The 16,009-nt window shown below is 30.9% G+C and overlaps 1 protein-coding gene across 1 annotated transcript in view; it reads right to left on the bottom strand.

The window, feature by feature from the left end:
• The window catches only part of LOC143253107 (alpha-2C adrenergic receptor-like), a 98,149-nt gene that overhangs the window by 53,355 nt on the left and 28,785 nt on the right, over nt 1–16,009 (bottom strand). Inside the window, exon 3 of the mRNA XM_076506389.1 lies at nt 13,045–13,193. The gene's annotated coding sequence lies outside the window, so the exon portion shown is untranslated. The remainder of the gene's footprint in view (nt 1–13,044; nt 13,194–16,009) is intronic.

The raw sequence follows: 16,009 nt of genomic DNA, 5'->3' as shown, positions 1-16,009 counted from the left end.
TTTTTTCGATAACAAATATGTTCATTTTGAATATTAAAAATGTATCTTTAAATGAAATTTTTTTCACATCTGATCTGTGTCTACAAATAACTCGGGTGCTCAATTAACAAACAAATTGTTTTTGTCTGATCCCTTCAAAACTTGCTTTTTTTAATCAGTAACCACAGTATCATTATTCCCTATTTCCATAAGCAGAAAAGATTTAAACTGAAGTAAAATTACCTATTGCACCTAGATATTCCCCATTTTCCACCCTTTCGATTATTTCTATATTTGAAGTTAACAACAAACCTAAAATAGTAATGCTTCTAGTATGTTCGTTAACTAATTAGTGAGTAAATCGTCTTTAACAGTTTTAAATCTTTTATCATTAGGTTTGACTCTAGCATTTCTCTATCTATATGCTTAAATTAACAACACCCTTAATTATGATTTCTTTAACAATCTCATTGTAAAGTTTCTCACTAATTTCATCAGTATCATTTGATGGTCTGTAACAAATTCTTACTAAATTTTCTTTCTGCATATCGACTAATAGAAAAGTAAAATATTCAATCACTTTAATATTTATCTTCGACAGCATCAACTTCAACATAATGTAACTCACATTTTACATATGAAGCCGCTTCTCTTCGTTCGTTAGTACGTTATACCTATTATATAGCCCAGCAAGGTCAGGTGGTTAGCGCGCTCGATTCGTATTCTCAAGAATGCGGGTTCGAATCTCCGTCCCACTAAACATCCTCATCCTTTCAGCGGTGGAAACATTATAAAGTTACGGTCAATTTCACTATGCGTTGGTAAAATATTATCTCAAAAGTTGGTGATGGGTGGCGATGACTATCTGCCTTCCCTCTAATCTTTTACTGCTAAATTAGGGACGGATTGTGCAGATGACCCTCATGTAGCTTTGTGCAAAATTAAACATCATACAAACCCTATTATATTGCTTGTAACCCTGTATTTCAAATATACTGTTATCATCAGAATCATCTACGTTTAGCCATATTTCAGTTACTCCCATTATTCCAAAATACCCAATTCCTGCCAGTACTCTAAAGTCATCTATTTTATTTCCTATATTTCTACCATTACAATAATGACAGTTAAACCTATTATCATAATTACTTTTATTGTCATTTTTTATGTTAAACTTTTATCTGCCTCTTATTCATTTTGCATTTAGTTTATCTTGACCCTCATCACTGTCTACTCCTAGTTTTAAACTTCTTTAAGCTGAGGCCCGACATGGCCAGGTGGGGGTCGCGGGTTAGAGTCCCGGTCGCACCAAACATGCTTGCTCTTTCAGCCGTGGAGGGTTATAATGTGACGGTCAATACCACTATTCGTTGGTAAAAGAGTAGCCCAAGAGTTGGCGGTGGGTGGTGATCACTAGTTGCCTTCCCTCTAGTTTTACACTGCTAAATTAGGGACGGCTAGCACAGATAGCCCTCGAGTAGCTTTGTGCGAAATTCAAAAACAAACAAACCCTAAAAGGTGAGTTAACAGCCCAAGCAAACAAGCCAGCTCCCAGCCTATTTAAATGTAAATCAACACAAAAGACATTCCTCTCATAAATGTATTTGTTTGCTTGTAGTTAAAGAAAGGGCTATATGTGTTCTGCCCACCACGGTTATCTAAGCCCGAGTTCTAGCGTTGAAAGTCCGCAGAAATACTGGTGTGCCGCTGAGGGATAATATAAATGTAAATGTAAGATGCAATTAGATTAGTATTACAAATGTAACCTTTATAGATATAATGACATTAGTAATACATATGTAACTATTATAGATATAATGGCATTAGTAATACGTATGTATCTATTATAGATGTAATGGCATTAGTAATACATATGTAACTATTATATATATATTGACATTAGTAATACATATGTAACTATTATAGATATATTGACATTAGTAATACATATGTTATTATTATAGATATAATGGCATTAGTAATACATATGTAACTATTATAGATATAATGGCATTAGTAATACATATGTAACTATTATAGATATAATGGCATTAGTAATACATATGTAACTATTATAGACATAACGAAGTTTATACTATAAAAGTGAAAAAAATAACAGCAGTCGTTCGCGTCTTCTCCTAGCTCCAGACATCTAGCCAACTGTTCGGGAGGCCCATCTTTACACTCGATTCATCTCTAACTTTTACATGAGCAATATTTTGCTCATGCGAGCAAACGGCTGCAGTTATTTTATGGTTTTTATTTGTCTTTGAACTAAATATAGAGAAATGTATGCCAGTTTTTGTTATATGAATACTTTGTACATACTTTATCGTTCAACATTTGCGTTAGATGTAGACGACCGCAGTATTACTAAGATAAAAACCATCTCTGCAAAGATTTTTTACGTGTAAATTGGCAGAAAATGAGTTTGTGAACTAATTCTGTAAGCTCTTTTTGTTTTAATTTGGTCATAAACATGCTAGTAGTTAAGATGGGTACGATCAAACTACTTACAGTTCGAGAACAATAAGTTCAACCTGATTAAAACGTATAACTAAGTATTGCTAATGAATCAGGGTGTTTATGAATTTAGTAGTTTAGATTGGATGTAAGTAAAAATGAAGGTTATGGGTATTTATCTTTCTAGAATGATTCTAGTGCACTGCTTCTAGTATATCTAACCAATATCTTAGTGAATATGGACAACAATAGAGAAACGTTGTGAGGTCTGGATGGGTAAATTTTTGAATGGAATTGTAAACAAATGGTGTCTGGAGGTTTAAGGATAAAAAATTGAAACTATAAACTTGGCAAATTTGTAGCTAAAGCTATTATATATATTTATGTATATACTTATAAGTAGAAACAATAGGACATAAAAGGCGCCAAAATTTTTTTTACAAAGTGTGATGAATCCATATATTCGAGGTTTTCTAATATCTGTGCTAATGAAGAATAGGTTCAAATTGTTCTTATAAAACCTGGTCTTTCGACGTCTGATAGATAATTGTTGAGTATTTTTCATCAATAAAGAGTTGGCTCTTTTTTAAGCAATCAAAATTGATTTGACAAAATTTTTATCATCTTATGAAAATCCTCCTCATTCCTCACCAAAACTGCAATATATATGTGATCTCATGAGATAGCGTTCTTCGTTAGAATATTTCTTTTAAACTTAATAATTTCTGATAACTGAAGTTGAGTGTAATACGCTTTTACGGTGTAAGATTGATGAGTGTCTCCCGAAAGACTTGCTGAATAATATATTGAATTTACAGTTTTGAGGAACGTCTGCAAGCTTGTGTACTGTAAAGTTTTACTGTAATCGTATAGTCAGAATTTTTGAGGTTAGCTTTAACTTCATAGTTATGAAATTATTTTAAGCTTCGGTTTGTACTTTTTATAAGAAAAAATTAGGATTCCACTAACATTTTAGTGAATACATCAGGGACATAATTGTTTAACATTTTAGTGAATACATCAGGGACATAATTGTTTAACATTTTAGTGAATACATCAGGGACGTAATTGTTGTTTCTTTACCCCTTTACACGTAAAACGCTGAATTAGTTCAGTGAAACGTCATGTCTGTACATTTATCAAAAGCATAAGAATGTTATACGGTTTTATATTATTTCTATATTAAAAAAGACTGAAGATACTTCATTAATATACCAAACATCACAACCATTAGAATGGGAAGATCACTATTGAGAAGATAATTTACTATCAGTGTTAATATGCGAGTGAGAAATATTTTATAAACACATTTCAGCTCTCTATCAGAAATAGTAACTAATATAAAACTTGAGGATTGAAATGTGTAATTTCTGAATATATGTTCTGACATATCAAGTCGACTTGACACAGAAGTGACAGTGATGTATTCATAGTCCATTGTTTGATTATATATATTTATACGTGTTCACAGTACACCTTCGTGTAAAACTTGCTCTGTCATACTGAAGCAATTGTCTGGTTGTAGAAAGCGTTACTGATATTTTTATTTGTGTATGTGTGGACGTGAAAGATGGTATAACAGCTATTATGTCATGTTCATAGTGAATATCCACAAATAGTCTGTAGTACATTTTTGCTAAATAAATCAGTCATGTCGTTCTTATAGAAACAGCAAATACAACTTCAGGGTTGTGTATTAAAAATATTCCATACAAAGCTACTCTGTATACACTGCTAGTGAGACAAAAATCCTAAAACACACGTGTAACACCTGCAATAGATACAGATGTTACTGGCGCACAAGGTATAACATGATATGTGGGTAGATGAATTTTAGATTTCTAAATGAAATCACATATTTTCAGCAGGTTAGAAGGTATGATTAGTAGGATATATATATATATATATACGTGTTTACTCAAAATATATTAATTAAGATACAAGACGTACTAATAATTGGCTAAAGTTAATAAATATCAAGCCATGAAAGTTTTTAGGATAATAGCGTTAAATGAGAACGTCGGGAAAAATACAGTTATCTTGGTTAGAACATTGTAGAAGTATTAGAAGTTGTGGAAAATCCTATCCTCATGAAGCAGAGAATATATTTCTGTCATCGTGAATCTCTTGTATCAACTCTAACGTACTAGGTGACTGCTGAAATACTGAGTCGTATTTAACCTTACCTGTTTAAATATACATATACATTTATAGTAAAGTTGTAAAAAAATGAATCCAAATACTTTATCTAGGATTTGTAATTGTTCGATTTATTTTATTAAAATATGTGTCAGATTCTCCAGTCATGAAAACAACAATTACAACTGCTTATAGTCAAAGAATATATTATTGTAACCAATATTTTAAGTTCGTATAAAAATAAATTCTACACCATAGTAACACTAGCATTCCCGATGAATACCTTAATTTTTCACTGTTAATACAAACTAATATAATATATAATACAAAATAATACACAGTTAAATCGAGTAGCTATTCAAAGATCTATTGTTTCAGCTTATGATATAAACTCAAATGTGTAATTATAGTAGAACTAAGTTATTGAAATATATTGGTATGATCCCTCATGTAAATACAAAACGGCCCGGCATGGCCAGGTGGTTAAGGCATTCGACCCGTAATCTGAAAGTCGCGGGTTCGAATCCCCGTAGCACCAAACATTCTCGCCCTTTCAGCCGTGAGGATGTTATAATGTGACGATCAATTCCACTAGTCGTTGGTAAAAAAAAGTAGCCCAACAGTTGGCGGTGGGTGGTGATGACTAGCTGCCTTCCCTACAGTCTTACATTACTAAATTAGTAACGGTTAGCGCGAATAGCCCTTGAGTAGCTTTGCTCAAAATTCGAAACAAACAAATATAAAATAATAACATTAGAATACACTCGCTTTAAGAATGCTTGTATTTTTTTTTCAGACTGTTCTGCCAATAAACAATTTTACTATTATGCATTAATAACAACAAATTAGCTCCGTCTGGACTCTTCTATTCTTCCTTTGTGAGAAACACTGAAGATAAGTGAGTTACGAATAGAATAAAAACTGTGTCGGTGTAGCGAATTGTTAACAAATAAAATAACCAATTTTAAGTGCAATTACAAATAAGTGTTCGTCTGTACATTTTTTTGGCGGAAGGGTTTGCTGAAAATAGACGAAAAGTGTTTCTTTTCGTACTAGTATTTGAACTAAAAGAGAAATACAATATATAAAACGTTATTAAAATATAGTTTGTATATGATTTATTTATAGGAATGCTACTAGCACTATCTGCAGCATTTCATAGTTCTGAACTGCTGTTCACAGTAAGTCAATTGTCCATAAGTGTCCACCGCCAACTGTTGGATTATTCTTTACCAGTGAATAGAGCGATTGACCACGGCGTCATAATATCTCCATGGTTAGTATATCCTGCGCTTCTTGTAGTGGTTCAACATGTAGATGATTTAAATTGATTAACGATAAACTAAATAATTTTCTCTCCCTCATGGTACAATACGATCACAAATTTGTTAAGGGTATCGTTAAGTGTCAAAAGAAAAGTGTATGAGTAAAGAAAACATAGTTTCATTCGATTAACCACTCAAAAAGTGGAATACTAAAGTTTAATTCAGCGACCTAAAAGTTGGTATGTTCAGATTCATGGCTCTCTTTATCAACTAATACTTCTTGCATTTAGCTCTGACGTCACATTGAGTTGACACAAATATAACTAAGATTTGTCACGCAACTCTTAAACTTTGGCTTAGCCCCAAGAAGCAATCAAGAATCGAATAAAGGCAATTATAGGAAACGATCGATTCTCTTTAAGACTTCAACGTTGCAAAGTTCACTGTCCAAGGCTCTTATGTATGGCGTTTGATGTCTTCTCATATCATCTAGTTCTTGATATCCTAGACCTCCAAAGATTATACAACACAAATTTCTGTAATGTATGAAGATAGAAAGCAAACAATGCGCTGTTTGTCTGTCTAGAAACATTTGAATTATTTGTCAGTCTTGCCTCTGAAAACAAAACAAAAATCATCTTCAGAGACTTTGTTCAAAAGAAATGTACTCGAAAATATAATTCTTCCACTTTTTCATTTAAAGTTTTCATGGGTATATTTTGTTACTTAATATTTACTTATTAAATACGCGTTCTTAAAGAACTGGTGACTACTAGTTTACAAAATATATTACCAAAACACTGGACTGTGAGCTATAATTCTTCCAAAAATAGCTTTTTTCAGCAAACACACTGTCTTCATTATGTATGAGTATGAATATTTTAATGAAGTTTGAACGTTTCTTCAATTATTCATATAAAACTTAACATACTGCACTGATCGAATGAGAAAAAAATCTCATTGATTCATAACAGAATGTATAACGTTTCGAAAAATATGACCTCAAATGATAATGAGTATGTGTGTATTAATTCTTTTCAGTATGACTTTTGCTTTAAAAAACCAACTACTATTGCAATTTGTTTGGCTCAGAAACTATATCAAAAACAATAATAAACAATTTCTCTCTAGAGATTCGGTACTGGCACGAAACATTCATCACCTTAATAAAATATTTAAGCCAGCTAATGTATTTTCATAATAGAACGCTTCTCATAGCAGAAATATTATTGCAATACATATATAAAAATAATACTTGAAAATTCTCAATTCTAGAAATAAATTTAGGCCTCACTTGAATAATCTTTGAATTGTTCACTCTGACCGAAATTGATGACTGTGAAGAAATTATTTGCATCAAATTAAACTTAACCTGCGAAAAGAAGGATTACTGAAATCATAGATTTGTTTTTAGACTACGTTGAAAATTTCATGTGGCTAAAAAAAAACATAGCGCGATAAAACAGGTCGATTGTGGATCCCGGTAGTTGTCTTGTGTACTGAGGCGCTTACTTCCTAAATAGCACATCCTGGAAAGTTTTTAAATCCTCTTAACAGATAAGTAAATCTAAACTTGGATATTCACTTCTCATCCAAACTGTTTTAAACTAAGCAGTTATATCCCTATATCACTGTTCACTCAATATTTTTTCATCCATTTCATTTAATTAATACCAGTATGGATACGAATCATTTTAGAAAGCGTCATCAAGATGTTCTGAAAATTAAAAGCAGCAGACACAAGCCTCGAGGGACTAAAGTGCCATTTGATTCAAGAAGACATGTACGTTTTCTGTTAAATAAGTTATAAGAAAAGTCTGATGGATTAGGAAACGCCCAACTTAAACACGGTACTCAAAAAGTTAGAACGACCTCAACAACTTTATTGCATAGAGAGACGACGAATAATATTAGTGTAGAATTTGTCTTTTTTAAAGTTGTTAAATATTTTGTCAACGAAAGTCTATTACATTAAAAAATAACAATCTTCTTGAACGATCGATTGAAGCAACTTTTAACAATATTTTCCTTTGATTTTTTTAAACAACTCATTTGAAGAGTCACCAAAATCATAAAGGTTCACAAAATTATGTTGTGCAAGACAATAAAGATATATTAACCTAAGCACAATGTTGAAAATGATGTTTTAATGTAATAAAATATTTAAAAATCACGATGTTCGGGCTTTTACTTCGCAATTGTTTTTGTGCTTAATTGTCCTTTTTAGAGATTCAAACGAATCGTTTTGTTTGTTTTTTTCTCTTGAGTGTTAAAATATAATAATATGGTCTTAAAGCCATTAGTAGACGTAGTGAAAGTAACAGAGTTTCCGTAGGAACACTTAAAAAGCTTTATACATAATTTAACAAAAATATTTGGTTGTTATTTCCTCAAACTCTATCAAATAATGTAGTTAAGACAAACATCAATGGTCAAGTGAATTACATACCATAATATGAAACATAGAAAAGAGGCTAAGAGACCAAAAATAAGTCTAAGGCATAAAAATACATTACGTAAATAAAGCTTATAATTTGTTTTGAATTTCGCACAAAGCTACTCGAGGGCTATCTGTGCTAGCCGTCCCTAATTTAGCAGTGTAAGACTAGAGGGAAGGCAGCTAGTCATCACCACCCACCGCCAACTCTTGGTCTACTCTTTTACCAACGAATAGTGAGATTGACCGTCACATTATAACGCCCCCACGGCTGAAACATATATTCACAGAGCAGGTTAGAAACAAGCGATAGAGACTGTAACAACGTGTTGAGACTCAAAAAAGGTTTTAATATAACGTAGTCGCCTTTTGTACTTTTTTTTTATAATTTGTCCTCAGGGCGTCTCTGTGGTACTAGATATTGTCAAATGAAATTTTGAATAGCCTATTTTGAATAGCCACAATAGCCTATTGCAGGCCCGGTGGTTAGGAATCTCGAACTGTAGCCTGAGAATTGCAGTTTTGAATCCCAGTCGCACCAAACATCTTCGCCTTTTCAGCCGCAGAATCGTTATAATGGCAAAGTAAATCCTGCTATTCCTTGGTAAAAGAGTAGCCCAAGAATTGGTGGTGAGTGGTGACGATTAGCGGCCTTCACTATAGTCTCACACTACTAAAACAAACAAATCCTGATTGTTGGAACAGCTTTCGTTTTGATTTGAAACTATTGAACCACTCTTTCTTTCAGCAAAGAATAATGGTATTGACCGACACATCATAACGTCCCCACACTTGAAAAGGTGAATTTGTTTGGTATGACGGGGACTCGAATCCATGACCCACATATTGTGAGTTGAGCACTCTAACCACATCGCCTGCCTGTCCTGCCTTGCGTTTTAGTGCAATCTTAAATAAACTTGAGAAGTGTTATCTATTTATTTTTACTATAAAATATTTTACTTTTATATATGATATATATTTATGCATATCTTTAGGAAATGTCAACCATAATCATGGAACTTATAAATACCTTGTTGTATATAATGTTTTGCTCATGGCGTTCTCTGTTTTTGTATGACTGATACACGTAATTCAGAAACAATCTCAATACACCAGTTGAAGAAAATTTTAACAAGTTTTTATTCTAAAAAATAAGCACGTATTTTCTCATCAATAACTTTAACTTAGTATGTTAAGTATATTATAATTAGTCTGAAATTGCATCAGACATAATATTAATAGCAATCATACATAAACATTTGAATTATAAGCCTTAATATTTTATTAGTATCATTGTGTTCATTCTTAAATAAGTCTAATCAGTATATAGGGAAGAACATAACATTTTACTTGGTGATTTTCCTTTATGTACCAGTGCAATATTTAACAGCTTCTAAATAATATTTAGTATTAATATAAGAAGGGCCTCATAACCTAGGCAACTGTTGAACGTTAATGGAGAGAACAATATTTATTCTACGATGTGTACAGACATTCTCATATTTTTAATAGTTTAATGACTCACAGTAAAATAGCACTGTATACCAACTTATAATATATTAAAATACGAAAACATTTAGAGCCAGTTGGAGAATAGTGAAAGACCTAAACTTAGATATATTTTTAAGACACAGACGCGAGAGCAATATTATATACTGTACGTGGCGTTGTCAATGAAACAAATTATACAAATATATACTTATACACTAATTGTTATGCCACGAGGACTGTGTCCTGAAGTATTGCACAAACATAACAAAAAACAAATATTCGTTTGATCAGCACATGAAAATAGAACAAAGATAATTTAAAGAATATATTATAAAGTCGAAACTACAACACTAAGTTATTATTTCGAATCAGTGTAAGAAATGTAGCTTCGCATTTAACAAACCGAAGTCAAGTGAAAAATGAACAAAAGTACTGAACCTTCTAAGTTCAGAATAACATTATTAATTTCATACAGTCCTCTATTTTATGACGTGTTATATAGAAACTTTATAAAAATGTACAAAACATGTAAAATTATCTTTTGTGTTTTAAAAGGAAGAGAAAAGTTGTAGGCGTAAAACATGTACAGCGACGAGCTACAACGTTTATAAAAATATTTTCGCTATATTCATTCACTGTCCGTAACTGTTGGAGGGTATGAATGGGACCTCCGAAAGTTGTATGTACGAATGTGGCGCATAGAAATAAACTCCATGAAATAAATATTTTCAACAACCAATTCTCTTCTGAACATATGAATAATGTTGTACGTACAATAAACTCGATAAAGAATTATCATTATTTGTTTCATTCGTATAGTACTTGGTCATGATTTATAAGTTGTCAGAGTAATTTCGCTATTATTTATGCAAATAAACGATTAATAAAATACATGGAATGATTATTAAATTTCCCTAAGTTAAATTGAATATTACTTTAAATACTAATGAAAACGTTGTTTTTATTTTTTATTCTTAACGTAAAGATATACAGTGAGCTATTTGCGCTCTGTCTACTGCTGGGAATCGAACAGCACATTTTTTTCGTTATATATGTAAGTTTTCTACTAACCAACCAGGAAATACTAAAAATAATGGAAATGCATATTTTGTACAGCAATCACTTCAAAGCTTTCCTATTTAGTTTCGGTATGTCTTTGGGGACCGCGGGAGCGAAACCCGTTATGAAAATTCTCGCCCTTTCAGCCGTAGGGACGTTGGCAAATGACCACCTAGGATTGACAGTGGGTATCGTTGACTAGCTGCCTTCTCTCTAATATATCACTTCTAAATTAGTGATGATTAGCGTAGATAACCAAGCTGTTGTGTGTGAATTTCAATATATAAACAGTCATTATGCATTTGAATGTTTAATTTTTTCATATCCTGGTGGGCAGAGCACAAATAACTCATTGTGTAGTTTTGTTGCTTAATTTCAAACAAACAAACATGTGCTCCGAATTAGTAATTATAATCCTTTATACTTTTTTCGAATTCCATTTTATAGTTACGTTTACCAAAAAACTAAATGTTACAAATCTCTATTATAGAATTTTATTAACATTACAAATTTCAATGTTGGTAAAGAGAAGGTAGTGTCAAAGTATTAAATTATTCAAAAGTATATATTTAACTTTTATTACTTTTTACCAAACTGTAGGAACTAATACACTAAATTTTTACGTAAGACTGATACTTTGATTAATTATTTGTGAATCTAAGGATGCAACTTAGTTTCCTCTTTATTGATTTCTTGTAAAACACATATAAAACAGAAACAAAAAATAACCAAACAAATGAACATTTTTTCGGATACTTGTATAGTCTTGTTTTCGTATAATTTTGTAAATTCTGTGAGTACAAGTTATTTCATAGTTACTTTAAAAATAAATCATAAGTATAATAGTGTGTAAATTAGCTCTATAAATTCACTTCTTGCTTTTTGAAAGTAAATTTAGTTTGTTACCTGATGAATTATGCGGCAAGCTCATTTTTTGATATTTTTAGTAAATTATTCAAAAACAATAAATATAAAAGTTTAACTAAATTTAGCAATTTATTTAATACAAAAATTAAATAGTTACTAAAATTAATTTAAAACACTAAACAATTTTTTTTTATTTTTGATCAAAACTGTTTTACATTACCAAATCTTTTATAATCACATTCATTGTACCTCACAATAAAAGCATATTTGATAAATTATTTCTCTTCTTTAAGAAAAGCATATCAATGATTATCATTAATTAATATCAAAACCAAATAAATATATAATTATCTTACTATTAAATAATAGACCTGAAACTAATGACCTTAACCATTAAACACATCTTTTTATTTCTCATCCGCATATAACTGTTTATCCTTGAACACATACAAAGTTATTAATTTAACTTTGGATATAAACAATGATATAAATTTAAACGACTCAAATTAACAAATCATATGCTGAGCGCTCCACCAAAAATCGAGCTTGGTGACGTTTGTTTCTTACTTTAGATATTATAATAGATCTTGTTAGAAGGAAGATGCAGATAAAATAAAACTTATGGAACGTTAAGAAATATAAATATAATTAAAAGTCCCAATACTTCAATTTTTTTCTTAAATATGTAAAAAATAGCATAGTAAAATATTAGTTTCTTATGACCAAACGATTGAAGTTGTCTTTTATGAAATTATGGTGCGAGATGTAAGCATATTTTTTTTCAGTTTTGTTGACATCAGTGCCATATTTGTTTAGGATTAAAATCTTGCTGGACAATTCAATAAATATAATCCGTAAACAAGGGCAAAATATGCTTTCTAACTACACAAGGGTAGAATTAAAATATGAATAAAATCTAAAGTTTACGACGTACTACAAAGTGCATTTTTTGTGTTTTGGTTTGTGACTTGTGGACAACTAATAAATAGAGATTAGGAGTACAATTTGTTTTCTTTTTTTTCTATTTTATTGAACATTTAAATCTGAGAAGCATTGATTACCTACATATGTTCATGAAAGTTCAAATTATAAACCAGATAAACATAAGAAGCACGTATGTTGTATTGCATTACAGTAGAATTAGACAACTTAGATAATGATAATTATAAATGTCTATGGAAACTAAGAAACAGATAATATATTAAGTAATTCGTAGTAGCTTCACACAGAAAATTATGATCGTTGGGTTTTCATATTCGCAATTAACTGAGAAAGTGAATAAATAACATTAATTTTTCTTACTTCTCATGAAAATAAAATATTCAGTTTCTGATAGATATTTACCTTCTTCCAGAGCCCATCTGCAAGCACGCAGACTGTAGAACCTGAGTTGCATCCAAACCGAAGAAGGAGGAAGAGTGGTGATTGCGAATGGTATTAGCAGCTCTGCGGAACCCCAGTTGCCGGGTGTGTAAAGTGGATCAGCCTATTCACTATGAGGGTAGAATAATCACAAGAGTTGGTGGGGCGTCTTCAATAAATTAAACCTTCCCAAATTATTCTGTTTTATTGTAAATTGATTATAAGAAAATGAATACACTACTTTTATAATAAAGGGAATTCAGTAATGCGTATAATATACACACACACACGTTCTAGTCGATGATTAGTGGAAAAAATATGAATTGTGTTATGTTTTGTTGTTATGCGCATTTTGGGAAGGCATAAACAATGCAGATATATACGAATCTCACCAAGGTTAAAGTCGAAGTACTAAAACAATAATACTTCTATAATGTTGTTAAACCACTTTCATTAATCATTCACTTAGATAATTCTCTGTAAGAAAAAAAAATGTTTCAAATATTTATTTCAGTATTTTTTAACTTTTAATTTGCAACATTTTTACATGTTAAAACAGTTCAGCAGAATAAATAAGAAAACACTTCTCTTTCTACTTTTTAAAGCTTTTAAGAAATCAAAGGAAAATTGATAAACTTATGAACATATTTTTAGTGGAAAACAAATTCATGGTTTCAATGACGAAATATATGTATACCTTCTATTCTTAACAGGAACAATCCGCTTAAAAAAAAGAGACCCCTATTTATGGTTCAGGCGCATAGTGCTCAGCCTTAACACATGTTCATGTGCGTTTATTATTTGGTCTGTTTCATCTTGTTTCATAACAGCTTGCCATGATCACATGACTCTTTATCAGCAGTAACTTTTTATACCTGTCATTTGCAAACGTGAAATCTCAGCGTTACACTTATTTTTCCAAAAATAATTTATTTGCAAGGCTGTGCAAAAAGTATTTGTACGTAGATGTAATACGAGAAATATTCCTTGAAATCAATACTATATATATATATTACACTTGGCGGATATCTAGGAGAATTTGTAGTTTTTACATTGTTGCGTGTGTGTTCTAAAAAAATATTTTAAGATTGTTGACTACATTAAGTTTTATATCCGTCATAATAAGTATTTCGTTACTAAATACAACTGAATAATCTTAGAAGAAAATGCTGTCAGTTCGTATCTAAATTAAAAAAAAGACAACATCCAGAAAGTTTTTCACTCCATTTTTGGATTGTCTAGAAGTAATGATGAAAAGAATGTTTTTTAAACCGAAATTGTTTTTCGTCCTTCGCTTTCTTACTTAATTAGATTTTTTCTAAGTTCGTCAAGTTCAGAAGGAAGAGATTACGTAAGATATCAAGTCTTAGATAAGTTATTACTTTACTAAAAACCACTTAAAAAAATAAAAATATATAAATTTCAGAGAGAAAATTCTCTTATTAGAAGCAAATAGTAGTTGTGTGACTTTTTGTTGTTTTCCTTCATGCTATAACCAACAGCACACATTCTTAAATAAATTATATTTCATATCTCACGAGATTGTTTCTACACTTTCATGGTTTCACTTTGAAAAAATAATCATTTTCAACCTTACTTTTTATTATTTATAAAGTTAACTGTTAAAATTCACCTTCATTTATCAATTTATTAAATTTTATAGAGTAATTTTATCGTTTTATGGTAATTATTGACATTTAACTTAAAGCACCTGATTTGTATGCGCTTTAAGAAGTGTTATTGAAACTACGAGTAAAGTTTAGCAAACACAATGACTAACAAACTATTATTATAAAGTAATCATTGAAAATTTAGAAAATGATTTTATCATTTCTAATGTTTTTATCTTATATGATTTTTTTCTTACAAACTACATTCTAAATGTACTTAACACTCAGTAAAAATACAATTACCTGTATAGTCTAAAATTTAATAAGTTTATATGAGTTTATAAAGTTTTGTATAAATAGTTGAAAAGCGCTAAAACCTGATTTTGAGTAATTTGTTTCTTATTAAGCACAAAGCTATACAATGAGTTACCTATGCTCTGCCCACCACCAGTATCAAAACGCGATTTTGTCTTATGCCTGCATACAACCGCCAATCCACTTGAGAGCAAAAACCATACTGTTGGTATTAAATAACACCAATTATTTCTTCTTGTTCTTTCGTTACTCAGCGGTAAGTTAGAAACATCAACATCAACAAAAACATTAATAAGCTAGTAATAGTAATATTTAAAACATATTCTCCAAGGGAAATGTAAATTTTCAAATTTAAAAAGAAGTCAATACAAAAGCGCACCATAGAAATTCATGAATAGAAACTGTAATTTTATAATAAGCAGAAATAATAAATGTAACTTTACGCTTTTTTGTTCTGTTTGTTTTCCTCAAATTATCTGCATGCACTAAATTTATTTTTGTATTCATATCCTTGGAAAGAACAAATAAATGATGTTTGTAAAGAAACATGCTATAAAGGCCTGCAGTTCACTTGTATGTACACACACACATTCGTCCAAGTTTAAAGAAAACATAAGGCTTTTGCTATGCGCAACAGAGAGGAATCGAACCCCTGATTTTAGCTTTGTAAATCTGAAGACTTCCCGCTATCTTACTAAAGGACTAACTCTCCAGTTGCCACCAAGATGATTTTTTAACTGAATAAAATTATGTCAACTTTTTATTATTATTATTATTAATCAGAAATGCGAAACCGATAACAAATTCTGAGGTGGATAGTAATGGAAGAACCAAACTATTATTTCACATGTTTCATTCAAGCTGAGAGTACACCAGTGGGACAGCGGTGTATTACTAGACTCACACCTATGAAACCACGGTTGGATAGCAGTGGTGGGCAGAACACAGCTATTCTATTGCGTATCTTTGTGCCTACTTCAAAACCACTCGATTCAAAACAATAACTTCTCATCATTCACATA

This window comes from Tachypleus tridentatus, chromosome 1 (assembly GCF_004210375.1).
Source record: "Tachypleus tridentatus isolate NWPU-2018 chromosome 1, ASM421037v1, whole genome shotgun sequence".
In the NCBI taxonomy this organism is placed as follows: Eukaryota; Metazoa; Arthropoda; class Merostomata; order Xiphosura; family Limulidae; genus Tachypleus; species Tachypleus tridentatus.
Note: the sequence above shows the minus strand (reverse complement) of the source record. Positions and strands in the feature narration are given on the sequence as shown.